Here is a 15,708-nt window from a genome sequence, read left to right as displayed (position 1 = left end):
CAATGTAGCCATTCTTTAAAAAGGCAAGATTCTTATTTGCGGTGCTTAAAAGCAAAGCTAAGCTAGACATATCCAGACAATAATAACTACTTTTATTGCTTGGTTCCTGAGATAAGAGGATTCTATCATTAAACTGTTCCCTTGTGTAGTGCTTATTCTAGCTCCAGTTTACTGACTAAGATTTAAAAAGCTCACAACAGATCACTTACTTTGTGTTTTAATAAACTGCCCTACTTAACCTGCAATATTGTGTTGGGTGCATCATAAAAAGAGATTTAGTTGGTGGTGATTAAAATGCATCACATTTGTATAGCTTAAGAACAATTTTCCTAACGTGGGCACTTCCGTAGGCAACATTAATTGGCAATAAGCAACTATTTCACCTAAACACAGCATGTTTTATTCATTCTTTTGGAAAGATAAGCAAGGATTATTATAGAGCCAGTTTAATAGTTTAAATACATTCTAAGGGTCCAGTTATTTTCCAGGTACAATTTAATTCGCAAAAAAATATATTATTTTTATATCAGACTGCATGATCAAACATGTCTTTTCTCACTCTGCTGTCTATATTGTTTTGACAGATGTATTTAACACTTCAAAGCATTCATATAGTCATTTACTGTACTTCTGGGGTTTGTGCAACATGCTGTGGTCCCAGGCACAGGTAAACATGCTTAGCCCGGGAGCAATAAACTCCAGCACAAACTGTGCCGGAGTTTACTGCAACATGTTAATTGCCTGTGTAGATGCACCTCCTGGCTAGCAAAGGCTGTTTTAGTCTTTTCAAGCCTTGCAGCTCCTGTGACAGAAGTGAGAAGTCAGGCAGAAGACAAGGAAGAAGGCAAGGAAAAGTGGCAATTTACACATTTAGACCTTATAGACTAATTCAGAGAGGCATGAGTTTTAGTGAGCAACAACTTACTTCGTCAAATGCTACAGTCAGAAATAATAGCGTTACCAGTTCAGTTGAGGGTCTCTGGAGTTGAAGAACAAAGCAGGAGTGGGGAGGAGAAGGAAGAAAATACAACCCTTTCCTAGGGCATCATCAGTGGGTAAGAGATTCATATTTATCTATTTTTTATACTTCAAATCCAGCTGCTAGAATATCAAGCGTCTACAAGAAGCAAAAGACTAAAAAATTAAAACTGACAGTTATGCATGGATAGGCCAAGTGCACAAACAAAAGCAAAGAAAATGGCTATACTAGCACTTTCCTTAGGAAGCATGTGTGTAATTTCTGCTTACACAATCTAAAGGCTTGAGTTTATACTTGGTATATCATCCAGCTTTGGATTCTTACATTATAGCAGTGACTGAGCCTTTTTCATCCTTTTGTGCTGGATAAATACAGAGAGTATGCAGAGTTTTTACAGTTTTCTTTTACTTATTTATAGAGAAGCAAAATATATCTGAGTCTAAGTCAGAACTCACTTGTAACAAACTAACCATGCCAAGGCATGTACAAAATTATGTACATACCTTATATCTACATTATGGAAGAGTCAGCCAGTATAACCATTACTTCTACATCTCTGTTCCTAACACATGCACATAGCATCACAGCAGTCCAGCTAAAATTACATTATCCTTAACAAAAATTCAGTATTATAAACTCTTCCACAAGTATTCTTTTACAACTTACCTTTATTTTAGCATGGTTTTCTCAGACTCAAATAAAATATCTGACCAAATATTACAGAAAAAACTATTAAATGGAGGTTTTAAATAAGGACCCATATTTATTGAATAATAGAATTGAGAATGTTTTCTTGCAAGAATTACAGTACTACTTTCCCATATTTATCGTATGGTACTTGATACCAAGAACTACAACTGTAAATCAGATTTATTTTGACATGGAGGTGGAAAATGCAAGCTTGTCCATTGTAATTATTTTATTTTAGCATTAAGTTGCATTATCAGCTTTAAAGATTCTGTCTGCTACCAAACCATGAATCTGGTCAGTATTATTCCTTGGACTACATTAAATTGATTTTATTGTGTGCATGGTAGCAATAATTAAAGACTTGTTTGCCAGAAAGGTATCATTTAACATAAGCAATGTATTTTGTTCTGCTCTATGTTCTTTGCAAAATATGCTGTAATTTTTGCTTTAAAGTGTCATGTTCCTACTGGAATTATACTACATCTTTCAGTTGCTTTCTCTAGATTGTCATTAAGTTTAGCCTCCTGTTTATCTTCAATCTGAAATTAATTCCCTGGACAGCATGTTACTTGCTGGTTTGAGGGATTAAATATAAGGCTTTATGAAGAAAAGCAGCTTTAGGTACAATGTTATTACACCATGATAGCTTTCACATAAATTGCCAGCTCTTGAAAATACATGTTAGACACACATGTTGCTCTTTTAAAAAGAACTATTATCATATTGCAAAATAATAAAAATAGGATTATTTGGAAGCATTCACTGTAAGTATACACAATCCATCAAAGAACTGACTACAGTACAGCCAGCGTCTCAGATTGGAATTCACACACAAATTCAAAAAATAAAATGTTGTTTGTTAATTATACAAAAGGATATCTTCTGAAATATACAAAATATAATAAGGCTTCAAAGTCTGAATTTTGTTAGGATAAAGGTACAACAGGAGGTACAAGGTACAACTGGAAAAGCATTATTTAAAGTCATAAAGGCAGAATAATTTATAGTTATGTTCTGTTTGTTTTGGAAGCTCATTTTATCTTTGCCTGACTGTGAATGAATGAATGTGTATCTGCTTATAAAGTAATGTGGAAATTTAAAACTCTAAATAAATGGTTTATATTCAGCGTAATGAGCTGTCCATATCAATGCTGTTAACGTGGTCTGTGTTTAATGATAACATGAACAGCACCGGAGCATACTGTGCCTAATTTTACCAACTTTAAACTAGGATGGGTTTATTGACCATGTATAAAAGCATATGCCGATGGACTGACAATAGTTATAAATAAGATGTCTTCAGCTGAACCTGCTAAGTCAATGCACTTAAGAACAAGAAAGGTAATAGACCAGATTATTTACAAGTTGGGTAGGTGAAGAGCAGAGTGTACATATCAGCTTTAAACAACATCTGCCATAATCTGTGCCAGTTGAGGATGATAAGGACCCACTGATGTTCTGACCACACTCCCGGCCCCATGTGCCCCCTATCTAAGGGAGTAGCAGGTAAGATGTATTGTGCCAACACTGGGTTTCCTCACTCTGGGAGAATTCTGTGCAGGATCAATCAGGTGCCTTTATACCCTCCATTCACATTCTATTATATTTTGCATTTGAGATGGCAGAACTTTGTATCATGAAATAAATGGGAAACTGAAAATTGACTTTTTGGACAACATGCCAACTAGGCTGTGGCATGCTTCAGTGGACAAAACAGCGTGTGACACATCTTTCACTTAAATGACAGTCATGTTACACGTGAAAAATGAACACTGCTGTCTCAGCAGTCTAATTTTTAAAACGATTTCCATTCCAGTCAGTTCCCTCACATATGGGATTTTGAAACCAATGAATATTTCTAACATATTAGTAATTTGCCCTGGATTATAGCTGAGTGACTTAAACAAAAAGTATTATTAAATATTACGTCTGTCACAGATGTTATAAGCATGGATAAGAGTAATCTTTTCATTGTTTTATGGAAGCACAATCCTCAAGAGAGTGTACAAATCCACATGATATCCTTGAGTGCTGGATTTAAGTTTAGATCTCAGTTAAGTGAAAGAACTGAGTATTTTCTGTATACTTGAGATGAACAGGCATCTAAAGAAGATTGTGTGCTGTTTGTAGAAATAAAAGATATTATCCTTTCCTTTCCACCCTTGCTTCTCAGTTACTCCCATTCTGCCAAACACTTCAAAACATGTGGGAAGAAGATTGGTCAAGTGACTTGGGTCTTAGCTGGGACATACAGAACAGGATCCAATTCTCTACTCTGCCACAAACATCCTAGGCAAATTACCTGGGCATAGTCTACACTTAACAGTTATTGGTATAGCTCTCCTGGCAAACACCCTCCAAATGGATTCAGCTTATATAAGAAGAGTTGATTGATTGCAAGCACAAGGCCTTTTGTGCTTGGCAGAACTACATCAACTGTAAGCAAAAGAAACTGAATCACCAACAAGCCAAGACAGAGGCCCAAAGGAAGACCCACAATATAAAGAACAGACGGTGGGAAGATGAGGCGAAGGAGATTCAACATCTCCTGACATACATAATATTAAGATAAGAGTTGAGCAAGGCTGTCATCACTCCACCACTGTTCTCAATATTCCTTACCATGATGCTGCATCTGAACACCAACAAGCTTCTAGTCAGAGTGGAGCTAAACTACCGAATGGATGATAAACTGTTTAATCTCAACTGACTCCAAGCCAAAACCAAGATCGCCCCAACCTCAATCAGCGAGCACCAGTACACTGAAGATGCTGTAGTCTGTGCTTACTGGGAAGCACAACTGTCGATGTCTTTACTGAGGCATACAAGAAAATGAAACTGACACTTAACATTCAAAAGACTATGGTCCTCCATCAACAAGCACTTAACGAGCAGTCTCCAGCTCCAGTAATTCAGATTCACAGTGAGACTCTAAAAAAAATTTGAGTATTTTCTGTACCTCAGAAGCCATGTCTCACAGAAGGCTGACATCGACAAAGAAATCCAACATCACCTCAAATGTGCAAGTGCAACCTTCAGACACCTAAGGAAATGGGTGTTTGAAGATTGCAACATCAGCTCTGAAACCAAGCTCAGGGTTCATCAAGCAGTTATGATCCCCAACTCACTGTATGGAGCTGAGACGTGGGCAACATACAGGAGACACCTCAAGTCACTGGAGAAGTACCATCAATATTGCCCATGGAAGATCCTTCGAATCCAGAGGGTAGATAGGCACACTAATATTGGCATCTTGTCACAAGCAAACATGAGCATTGAATGATGTTTATCTAAGATCAACTTCGCTGGACTGGCCACATCATCCGGATGTCCAACTCCAGACTCCCAAAGCAAGTCTTATTCAGTCAAGGCATACAGTCAAGAGGAGGGCAGAGAAAGCATTTCAAGGATGATCTCAAGACCAACTTGGCTGCCCCAAATGGAGGAAGACTCTGCTGCAAGGATCCCAGTACTTTGAAATCTTACAATGACAACAGGAGACAAAAAAAAGGGAGCAGCAAAAACAGTGTGTTGCAAACTGAACCAAGAATCCAGAGACACCCACCCTGCATGGAATCATGTGCCCAAGCTGCAACAGAGTCTGCTGATTCTGGATAGGCTGTCAGCCATCTTTGGACCTACAGATAAGACAATCATGGAAGACAATTATCCTCGACTACGAGGGCTTGCCAATAATATAAAAGGAACACTGCTTTGCCAGTATATAGATTGTACCTGTTCAACAAGTGAAAATAACTAAAGAAGCAAAAGAATTTTTATGCCAGTAGAACTGCATTTATATTTAGGCATTCATAAGCACAGACATATTGCAATGCATGTCTAATACACATCTGCACGCATGTGTATGTCTGTGTATGTACCCATACATATATATTAGAATGCATTGCAATATTTCTAGAAGTACTTCATTCTAGAACTAGTACTTCATTCATAGACTGAGAAAGTGAAGTATAGTAAAGATTGGATGGTGATTATATTTTAGAAAAGTAGCAGCCATCAAGTACTACAATTGTAGAACTTATAGGTGTAGACGCGCATGAAAATTGAATGGCAGATTTCCAGGTTTATGTGTCTGTCTGCTTCAGGTTTAAACTGCATTTAAACAATTCTACATGCCATGCCCTAACATACATAGATACTATGAACAGCTATGGGTCTTACAGTCACAGATTTGGAACAATAATTTATCTTCAACGTAAGTACAAAACTGATTCCTAAACAATGATAGGACCTCTTTATCTCACGTGTGTCTGATGATAGCACCAACTTCAATTTTCAAAAGTCACACCTAGGATCACAAGTATAAACTGAGTCTGATGGACTGTTCTGTGCCGATCCCTGACAAACTTACTCTCAAGTGGCTTCTATTAAAAAGTTTCCCCATACCTCAGTCTACAGAAAAGAACCCCCTCAAACTAGAAATTCCACTAAGTCCTCCTTCTCGCTAATTTTTACCACTTCATGCTTAAAAGTACAACAAGCATGCAGACTTCTTAAAAGAGGTCCTTGTAGAAGAAAAACAGGTTCCAAGTATTCCTCACAAATCACATAGTTCAAGAAGAGTATAAAGTCAGTCTGACCTCTGGGTTCATCTACCTACACCTGGCTTCCTGACTGCAACAGTTTCTGGTCCACTTTCAAAGGTTCATTAGAATACACTTTTCAATCCTAAAAACATTTATCCCACAAGGTTTTTGAAGAGCTATATCACCATGTATACAACAGACCTAGAAAAAAGACCCTGTACAGTCTGTCTCATAAGCCTACAAATCCTCATGTTGGCTAGTAATAGAAAATACAAGCTCTTTGAGGCAGGGATGAAGAGAGTTTTCTTTGTTGGTACAGCGTTGAATCATTCCATACATCTGGATAAATAATGGTCATGTACAGATGTTACACTTCATGCACTTAAGTGTGCAGAAAGTGCTATACTGCCATAACAGAACAGGCATTCACAGCACAAAGGGCAATAAAAATGGCAGATCCCACTCTAATTTAACCGTGGATGGAAAGCACCTAAACTGCTTTCTGTTAGAGCACTTTATTGAACATCTGTGCCAGATCCCATCAAGGGTTAACTTAGAGCACAATGATCGTCATCACCATCCTGGGCTGGCCCTGCCCCCTCGACTGTCACTGACCTGAGTCAGCCTCTGATCTCAGACCCATCCACTATGCACCGGCTGGGAGCAGGATGGGGGTTTCTGTCCCTGAATCAGCCTCAGTCCCACAATATGCTGCAGCCCTGCTGGGGGGAGGGGGGGCTGCCACAGGGAAAGGAGGCCAGGGTCTCTCTCCTGGCAGCCACTGTTAGAGTGGCCCCTCTCCCTAGTCCTGAACCCCCTGCCATCTAGTAACTGTCAGCAGTAGCTAGTGCGGAGAGAGGGGGAAGGGAACCCCCCGCACCAAGAGGGCCCCCACACACTTGCTGGCTCACTGTTCGGGGGGGGAGGGGGGACACAAGGGCTCCCCCACAGCTTGCTGGCTTGCGGGGAGAGGGAAAAGGATGGCCAGGCTAGGCCAAGTCCATGCAGCAGCACTCACCCCTCAACCTGAGCAATCTGGCAGCAGCAGAGGAGAGCAGAGCAACTTGTGGCCAGGAACTATGACCAGGTGGGGGTGGGGGGAGGGAATCCTCCTGCTGCAAGGGCCCACCCCGACAGCTTGCTGGTTTGGGGTCAGGGGTGGTCAGCCTAAGTCCACATAGCATGGGGACTACCCCCTCCCCTGCCCAATTCCCAGCAAAAGGAAACACTGAGCCAGGTTCCCCCTCCTGCAGCTACTGGCTGCCACTGCCCCTGTTAGGGTAGCTTGTTATCTTTAATGCTTTGAAGTTGCACCTGCTCATAGTATTATTTAAATTTAGCCTTCTTTAATCATTGCTTAAGTTCTGTCCTTATTAACTTTTTATTTTTATCACTGAATTATGTTCTTTTAACATAACATAGCAATGGACTTGTTACCAGCTCAGATTAACTGAACTTGGCACTAACCAGCTGAATTAGAAGGATGAAAGAATTGGCTATATTAATGAAAGGTGATAAGGGAGACCTGGGGACAATGCCTAAAGTACGACACTGAAAAAGGGAATTGAGTGGCCATCTTTTCTGTTGAGCAAAGTAACATCTGGGATTGGGTGAGATTATTGTACTGAATGTTTTTCTCTCTCTGAATATAAAAACTGATATGATAATACTTGTTGTACTAATAAAGTTAGACTTTGATTTTAAGACACTGAGTTGTCTGCATTCATATTTCACGTTCCATTTAAAGGTTAATTGTGCATTAACAATCTCTAAGCACTATCTTGTGGACAGTAGTGCTAACACTCTCTCACCATGGGGACCCAGCCCAGCCTACCCCAAAGACAACAGATAGAAAGCTGTGGAGGGGCGCTCACAGTGGGGGGACTTCCTGCCCCTCTTGACAGTGGCAGCCAGCAGCTGTAGGAGGAGTAGTCCAGCCTGGCATTTTCCTGCACCAAGAACTGGGGCTGGGGGGACGAAGACCCCTCTATGGGGACCTGGTCAGACCTCCCCAAAGACCCCAGATAGAAAGGTGTGGAGGAGGTGGGCACTGACAGCAGGGGACTCAGTTCCCCCCTGTCTCAGACAGCCGGAGCCGACTTGAGGTGATATATAAATTGCTCGGTCGTTTGGGCGGGCTGGTGAATGGAGAGGCAAGACAAAGCGTATTGGTTGCAAAAAGCTTTACTTACGCCACTAGTAGTCACGACGCAGGTGGTCCAGTCGCTTAAACAACTACACGAGTTGCTCCAGGTGGCAAGGCTCAGGCCAGCGAATCCATACACGAGTCAGGCCGGCAGGGAAAAGGGTAGGTCGAGGATTGCGCTTGGCGACGGGGAGAAGAATCGATAGGTGATCAGGCTATCGATCAGCTCAGCCGCAAGTCAGGAATCTTCAAAGGCACTCTGCAGCGTGCTCAAAGTTCTCCGACTTGGGCGGAAGTCGCACAGAATTTTATACAGCTAGCAAGCCAATCACTAGCCGCCACGTAGGAATAATTTAGAACTGGCCAATAGTGGGACACAAATTTGCATGCGAATGGCGGGGACTCTCTTGCACCGGGGTTTTCTGTTGCAGCAGAAAACTTTTGCTGTGCACAGAGACTCTCGTGTGGCGGGAAAATTCCATCGTGCCGAGGCACTAAAATCATTGGGTTGTGACACCCCCCTCCCTCTGCCCCTAGCCACTGCCAACCATCACCAGCTTCTGGGTGGGTCAGGCTGGGAGGGGGAGTGCTGCTCCAGCAGCATCATGGGAAGTGTGTGGGAACTCTCCCTATCTGCTCACCTTGGCCAATGCAGGCAGTCACGCAGCCTCTCCTCCCCACACCAAATAACACACGTCTATTTGGTTGAAAACTTATCATACTTTCAGTGCAACTGAAAAAGTCCCTGGTGGAAACAACTCTATGTCTGTACTTAGCTGATGTTAACAAATTGCTGAGCTAGAACATAAGCATTCTTACAGTCCCATTTCATGCATCTCTGGTATTGAAGCCATAAAAAGCATATAAGCCATAAATTCCTTATGCCTTCAGCCCCAGTTATTTGGTGAATGTACACAGATAATCATCTGGCAAATATGGCTGGTTTCTTTGTCAGAGTTACTTTTTCATACAGTTCCAAAGAGGTTCAGGCCAGTAAGAACCATTATAACACCTGCTTTGGATTCTGTACAATATAACACAGATACCCTTCTAATAAGCCCAGAGACTTCAGTTAAAATAAACCCTTCAGAGTTCAGGAAAGTAAGATGTATGCCATAAGACAGAGAGCTAGAGACTAAGATGCTACCAATGCCCAGTGCTCTTTGCAGTGTCAGGGAACTGAGGTACTCCTAAATCATCCCAGTAGCTGAACTATACTTATGCTGCAGTGAAGGATGAAAAACTCCAAAGGTCTTTGCCACCTTGGCCCAGAGAAAATTCTTTCCTTCTCCACTCCAAACAATCAACATGGCCCCAAGAATGTGAGAACCATCTCATGACAAACACCCAAGAAAAAGAGCATTCAAAATGCTGATTGCATCAGTAGCTCATCTCCAGATTAAGTCAGTCTCTGAATACCTCTAACCAACTTTACACTGTTGGACCACGACCCTCACTACAGAATGAGAGACATGCTCGGGTGGGATGGGCTTCGCCTCTCCCCCAAAGGTAAGTGTGTGTTCTCTTCCAGGTTGGCTGATCTCCTCCAGCGGGCTTTAAACTAGGCATGTCGGGGGGGGGGGGGGAAGAGGACGAGGGGAGCCACAGAACACCAAACCAAGAGACCCCCACAAGAACAGCCCCGCCAAGTCAGGCGACAAGCACAAAAAATACCCAGGTAAGAGACAGGGGCCCAGACAGTCCGGGAATTGTGGGGAAGGTGCGCACACACTCAGGAGGCCTTAAATGCCTCTACACTAATGTTCGCAGTATGGGGAACAAGCAGGAGGAACTTGCCCTCCTGCTAGCTAACACAAACCCAGACATAGTGGGGCTCATTGAAACTTGGTGGGATCCAATGCACGACTGGGTGGTAAATATCAAGGGCTATAGGCTGTATAGGTGGGATAACAGGGAGGAAAGGTGGGGGTGTGGTGCTCTATGTCAAAGAGCAATACACATCCTCTGCAAACAGCACTGGGTCTGAAGTAGGGCAGATGGAGGTGCTCTGGGTCAGAATACATGGGGGTCAGGGGGAAAGGGACCTAACAGTGGGGGTCTACTATAGGCCACCTAACCAGGGAGAAGAGCTGGACTGGGAATTCTCAGGTCAGCTTGCGGAGGCAGATAAGTCAAGGGATGTGGTCATCATGGGTGACCTAAACTACCCAGACATCTGCTGGGAAGAGCAGTCAGCCAGGTCTGGCCACTCACATAGGTTCCTAGCCAAGTTACAGGACCTCCACTTAACCCAGGAGGTGCACAGTCCCACCAGGGGAGATGCCTTGTTGGACCTGGTCCTGGCCACAGGCAACAACCTGGAATTTACCATCCAGCGCAGGGTGTCAAAGGCCTGCAGCAAGGCAGCAGCCCTGGATTTCAGGAGGGCGGATTTCAATGAGGTAAGGAGACTAGTCGGGGAGGCACTGAGGTCCCAGAGGGGAGGGGAGTTGGGAGTCGAAGAACAGTGGTCGTGTTCCTTAAGGAGATGATCCTCCAAGCCCAAAGTGTGATAATCCCCACGCGGAACAAAGCGGGCAAGAATGTTCAAAAGCCCCCCATGGCTCACCAAAAGTATCCACGAATGCCTCAAAGCCAAAAAGGAGGCATACACCCAATGGAAACGAGGGGCCATCACTAAGGAGGAGATTGTAGGGGGCGCTATTAGGAAGGCTAAGGCAGAGATGGAACCGGGACTAGTGACCCAGATCAAAGATAACAAGAAATTCTTTTTTAAATACATAGGGGGTAAAAAGAAGGTGCCAAATAATGTGGGGCCTCTGCAGAACATGCTTGGTAATCTGGTGGTAGCACCAGATGACAAAGCTAATCTCTAACAGATTCTTTGCTTCCATTTTTCTGAGCAGGGACAGGGACATCCCTGCACTGGGATTCCGGACGGACCCAGGGGAGGCGCAGCCAGGCCCAGGGTCAGTGAGGACCTAGTCAGGGAACTTCTGGAGGGACTAGATGTGTTCAAATCAGCAGGTCCTGACAATCTCCACCCCAGAGTCCTTAGGGAACTGGCAGAGGTCATTGCAGGACCCCTGGCACAGCTTTACAAGCACTCATGGTGCTCTGGTGAGGTGCCTGATGACTGGAAAAGGGCAAACGCGGTCTCCATTTTCAAAAAAGGGAGGAAAGAGGACCCAGGAAACTATAGGCCTGTTAGTCTTACCTCGGTCTTGAGGAAGCTCTTTGAGAAAATTATCCAGGAGCACATCTGCAAGGGGCAAGAGGAGGAGTTTATGCTTAGGGGCAATCAACATGGGTTCATTAGAGGCAAGTCCTGTCAGACCAACCTGGTGGCCTTCTATGACCAGATCACAAAAGCCTTGGACACAGGTGTCGCGGTAGATGTAGTCTTCCCAGACTTTAGGAAGGCCTTCGACACCGTCTCTTACCCCATCCTCATTAAAAAATTAGGCATCTGTGGTGTCGATGCCTACACAGTCAGATGGGTCACAAATTGGCTGGAGGGCCGCACCCAGAGAGTGGTGGTCGACGGGTCTTTTTCAACCTTGAAAGATGTGGGCAGTGGGGTTCCCCAGGGCTCGGTACTCAGGCCCGCACTGTTCAATATCTTCATTGGCGATTTGGACAAGGGGGTGAAAAGCACCTTGTTCAAGTTCGCAGATGACACTAAGATGTGGGAAGAAGTGGGCATGCTAGAAGAGAGGGACAGGCAACAACTACATCTCGACAGGTTACAGAGCTGGGCAGATGAGAATTGGATGGGTTTCAATACTTACAAGTGCAAGGTACTGCACCTGAGGAGGAAGAACCAGCAGCATACCTACAGGCTGGGGAACTTCCTTCTCATCAGCGCAGAGGCAGAGAAGGATCTTGGAATCACTATTGATTCCAAGATGAACATGGGCCACCAATGTGGGGATGCGGTCAAGAAGGCTAACCACACTTTGTCGTGCATCCATAGATGCATCACGAGCAGGTCCAAGGTGTTCCTCCCCCTCTATGCAACATTGGTCAGGCTGCAGTTGGAGTACTGTGTCCAGTTCTGGGCGCCGCACTTCAGGAGGGATGTGGATAGCATCAAGAGGGTCCAGAGGAGGGCCACTCACATGATCAGGGGGCAGGAGGGCAGGCCCTGTGCGGAGAGGCTATGGGACATGAACCTGTTCAGCCTCCACAAGAGAAGGCTGAGAGGGGATCTGGTGGCCATCTATAAACTTGCCAAGGGGGACCAGCAGGCAATGGGAGGGTAACAAGGAACAACGGCCATAAGCTGACTGAAAGTAGATTCAAGCTAGACATCAGGAGGCACTACTTCACAGTCAGGGCGACTAGGAGCTGGAACCAACTTCCAAGGGAAGCGGTGCTTGCCCCTAACCTGGGGGTCTACAAAAGGAGGCTAGACAGCCACCTAGCTGTGTGACCCCAGCATCCTTTCCTGACCATGGCAGGGGGTCAGACTAGATGATCTGCTCAGGTCCCTTCTGACCCTACCAACTATGAAAGTATGAAACTATGAAATAATCCCTTCTTCCTCTGCAATAAACAGAAGTTGCTCAGCTAGACTGCTGAGGTCTGTGTTCTCAGATCTAAATCCAGTCCAAAATGCTATGCTTATTAATCTCATTCAGCTGCAATACTTATGCTCTTATAAACGCTGTACTGATCTGCACTTTAAACAATGAGCTATTTCTGGTCTATTTTAAATCTTAATCAAACAAGCTCACAGTATTTGTATCTCATGTAAAATCATATGGTACATAAGCACTTTCTTCAAAGCACATACACAAAAGACTATGGTGAGAATTTAAAGGGTTTTAAGCAAGCAGCAGATGTATTCTTATCTTATTCAGCTTGCTCTTGCAAAAATATAAGCAAACTTCAGCATCTGCTTTTCAAAAGAAAGAAATAGGAAAGCAAGCAAAATGTAACTACACTAGCATTCTGAGTTTTACTTGTCTAGAATGTGTTGGCTGGTTAGTGAAAAATGATGCCTTTAAATCTTGTAGTTGTGTAAATAATTTATGTAGCTGTCCCTCTTGGCTTATCACTAACTTCATCTGCAAAACAGGAATAAGCAGGGACAGTTAACAGCACTTCAGGGACTTATAAATGTCTCTCAATGATTTGAAATAGCAATTTAAAACATAATTTAATAGTCCCAGGTCTCACAAGAAACTACATGAATGCATTTTTAAGCATTTTAAATTTGAAGGGTCTAATGCAGCAAATAGTTTTATATTAATTTAGATTTGTGTACATCAACAGACCATTCCTTTGTTCCTCACATTTCCTGGGAGTTACCTGGTGGTTGGAAAAGTTTAATATCCTTCTCTTTACTGAACTTCAACAAATAAACCTATTGCCATGCAAGGCCAATGATGATACTCATTAGGGCTGTGCGAAGCTTTGGTCCCTGGTTCGATTTGATGGAGATTCGGTGTCCAAATCTCCAAATCCAAATTGAATCATAGTACCCTTTAATCTCTCCAGATCGAATCAGAACCCTCCAAATGGATTCAGAAAGATTCAGTGATTCAGATAGACACAGCTTTATTTTTATTTTTTTTACATACCACTAGGTAGCAGGCAGCTTGTGAATGCTGCAATGCTGGGGTGGATGGAGTGTCCCACAGGAGCATGGGGGGCTCCCCAGCACACTCGGCAGCCGACCCAGAAGTAGACCAAAAGCACTTATGGTCCACTTCGGGGTCCCCCGGGGAGTGCACTGGGGGTTCCCTGTGCCCCCCCCCCAGCTTGCAACTGGTGTGTCCTGGGTCTGGGGGGGGTCCCCCTGTGGCCAATCACTGAGCCAAGGAGCGTGTGGGGGGGGTCCACTTCCTGGTTCACCACAAAGTACATTGGGGGCCCCCCACGCTCCTGTGGGATGCTCCATGCGCCCCAGCATTGTAGCGTTTATGAGCCACACCTGTTACCTCAAGATATGTAGAAAAAACTTTTAAAGCTGTGTCTATGTCTGAATCGCTGATTGTTCAAATCAGCATTGAATCTTCAGATTCAGATTCGGCTGAATCGAATCAGGGACAGTGATCTGAATCAATGAATCGAATCACTGTCCCGGATTTGGGCTGAATTCAAATCGAATAAGGCCCGCTTCGCACACCCCTAATACTCATCTGTCAGGGATGGCTTAAGCAGAATGGATCACTTTTGCAACACTGTTGCAATAAAGGGGAATAAAGGAAAACAAGTCCCATTCATAGACTTTCTAATCCAAATCATTCTATGATATGGACATACTCTGGCCCTCAAGAAGAAATAAACTGTAGGCTGGTAGATATTGCATAGTAATACTAAGGTCACTTGACAACTAACAAGCAAACAGACAATCCGCCCAAAAACAAGTGAACTTGAATGCATAGCTTTACTATTACAGATATTAAAATGTTCAGTTTAATACTAAATCCATTTTAAAATTCAAACTCTAATTTGTGAGTATAATAGAAAATTAAGCAACAGTTAGAATCCCATCATCCTTCAGAATCTCGGATATTCAATTTTCAAGATTAATGCACCATGTTCCAGTAAAGTCAGAAACTAAAGACCAAATTCTGCTGATGTAAAACTCCACTGAATTTAAAGCAGTTATATATAGTAGCAATTTGCCTCTAAATATGTCAATGTCACATTTTAATTACAAAGGTAAGGGCTGAAAACAATCAGTCTGGGATTATATAATAGCAGTAAAACACTAGTGATGCTCTGATTGATTAATGTGTCAACATTTAAATGTTACATATGATAATGTTACTTGAAAACAAAATATCACTGAAAACTTTATATGGCTATGACATGAAGCCCTACCATATTTGAGGGTGTTTGTGGGGTGCCATGCAGATTTTTTTTTTTTGGGGGGGGGGGGGGGTTGTTTTTTGTTTTTACTGATGCATCATGTATGGTCTCACTGAAAAGCCAATGTTATTATGTACTGAGTTATGTCACTTTCATCATCACTGTATGAATTGTATAATGTTACTGATATATATCTTTATGATTCTAGACATGCTTTAGTCAAAGTATCTGAGAAACACATCCTTAAGGAAAAGGGAGTAGGTGAAATTGCTAAGTATCTCTTGCCATTGTGTTATTAGGGCAAGAAAAAATGCTACTCACAAACATAGGAAGAAGTGACTATTGTTGGGATGATCACCCAAGGTATTGTCTGCCTGTAATGGGAGAATCAACCCCTCAATAGCAAAAGCATCTCAGATAAATGGGTCATTATTATGAGCAACTAGGACAATGGGGATGGAGGAGCTGGCTTGGAGGAATTTAAGGGTTATCTAGTAGATAGATCTTTGGATTATCCCAGGCATGGTGAGAGTCCATGTCCCCAGTGTTCAGGGCTGGCA

The 15,708-nt window shown here is 43.2% G+C and overlaps 1 protein-coding gene across 1 annotated transcript in view; it reads right to left on the bottom strand.

The window, feature by feature from the left end:
• PTPRM (protein tyrosine phosphatase, receptor type M) overlaps positions 1-15,708 on the bottom strand; it is a 734,228-nt gene that overhangs the window by 597,035 nt on the left and 121,485 nt on the right. The window lies entirely within an intron of this gene.

The sequence above is a fragment of the Alligator sinensis genome, unplaced genomic scaffold, assembly GCF_000455745.1.
Source record: "Alligator sinensis unplaced genomic scaffold, ASM45574v1 scaffold597_1, whole genome shotgun sequence".
In the NCBI taxonomy this organism is placed as follows: domain Eukaryota; kingdom Metazoa; phylum Chordata; order Crocodylia; family Alligatoridae; genus Alligator; species Alligator sinensis.
The sequence above is the reverse complement of the archived record's forward strand: the minus strand, read 5'-3'. Positions and strand labels throughout refer to the sequence as shown.